At 41.1% G+C, this 1,772-nt stretch overlaps 1 pseudogene; it reads right to left on the minus strand.

Annotated features, from left to right (window-relative positions):
- Nucleotides 1–881: 881 nt before the first annotated feature.
- The window catches only part of LOC100961279, a 10,187-nt pseudogene continuing 9,296 nt past the window's right edge, over nt 882–1,772 (minus strand).

The raw sequence follows: 1,772 nt of genomic DNA on the forward strand, positions 1-1,772 counted from the left end.
CTCAAGTTATTTCCCTGTTAACTATTTTTTACAGCACATGCATGTTAGGCAAGTATCAAAAAAAATCACAAAAGCAAAAAACCTAAAAAAAGTTAAATACATGGGTTTTTTTGTTTTACTGCTGTGCTTGATATACACAAAGTAATGGACATCAAGAAATTCTTTTTACTGCATCTTTTCTTTTATATTGGTCCTTGGGTTGCCTAAAACATTTAAATACAAATAAAATGAATGTATGAAATAATGAAAGCAACCACAGGTAATTGTACAAATAATGGGATGTGAACCGTTTCTGCCCTTATCCAGAGTAAACTGGGTCACAACTTTGTCTAGAGGAACACTTCTGCAGCTGTAGTCAAAGGTGTGTAGCCTGAGATTTAGTATTCCACAGATACACACGGTTTAACACGTAGGAACCATGAGACATCTGTTCCCACTACAGCTGGGTAAGTGCTCCAAACTTCAAAAGTACCCACAGTAACTACACCTGTGACTGAAACCAGTGATCCCTTATACTCCCCACCAGGACAAACCAATATGCAGGCAGTGTTCTCTGCTCAGACATGGAAGCAGTTTTAATACTGGCCCTTGTGAAGCCACAATGTACCAAAAGTACTATGCCAAACATTTATAACTTGTATAAAAATTCCACATCCCCATATTGGCCACTTCAAGATAAAAAGAGATAACTCCCTAAACGTTAACTGGCTCTACTCCCCTAATATTAAACATAAAAACCACATGGGAAATATAGAAATTCAAATAGAAGTAACATAAACTTGTCATAAATCGTAAACAAAAAAACTACTGTGACAGCATGGATGACAAAATGGTCTACTGTGTAAATTTTAGAATGAGGCAGACAAAAGTTGGAAGTCTGGTTACTTTTCCCCTCCTCCTGCTTCAGCTTCATCTTCTTGGGTATCGGATGTCCACAAAGTCAAGATGTCTCTCAGCAATTGCATTATTAGTGTGCTGTCTTTGTATGACTCTTCACGTAATGTATCAAGTTCAGCAATGGCTTCATCAAAAGCTGTCTTTGCAAGAGAGCAGGCTTTCTCTGGGTAGTTCAGAATCTCATAATAGAAGACAGAGAAGTTAAGGGCCAGGCCCAATCTGATAGGACGTGTTGGCTGCATTTTCTTTTTGCTGATTTCAAAAGCTTCTTGGTGTTCCTTTCTTATCATCACCAGCAGCAACCCCTTTCATTTTCGAATAGAAGTCTGCTCTGCTCTGCTCTCTGCTTGTGAAGCACTGGGGATCAAGCACTTTTCCAAAAGTACATCTTTGCAGATATCTCTTAGCTCGGTCTCAATTTTCTCTCTGTATTCTCGAGCCATCTGCTATTTTTTTTCTCAGCAACTTTGGTCTTTTGCTCAATACTTGAGACGATCCTCCAAGATGACCTACGGGCTCCTACAACATTCTTATAAGCAACTGAGAGAAGATTCCTCTCCTTGTAGGATAATGCAGCTCCTTGCTCAGTTACAGACTTCAGGCAGGCTGCCATGTCATCATGTTGCTCAGCCTGCTCGGCCAGTTTGGCCTTCTGAACCAGCTCATTGTTAATCCATGACTGGATGCTCTGTGTCCGGAGTCGATGGTGGCCGATGGATGGACAGGGGCTCAGCAGTCTCTCGGAAGATTTATTTTATTTTATTATGTTTTTTTTCTGAGACAGAGCCTCAAGCTGTCCACCTGGGTAGAGTACCGTGGCATCACAGCTCACAGCAACCTCCAACTCCTGGGCTCAAGCGAGTCTCCTGCCTCCG

Source organism: Otolemur garnettii, unplaced genomic scaffold, assembly GCF_000181295.1.
Source record: "Otolemur garnettii isolate 467f Iridium unplaced genomic scaffold, OtoGar3 scaffold00210, whole genome shotgun sequence".
NCBI classification, from domain to species: Eukaryota; Metazoa; Chordata; class Mammalia; order Primates; family Galagidae; genus Otolemur; species Otolemur garnettii.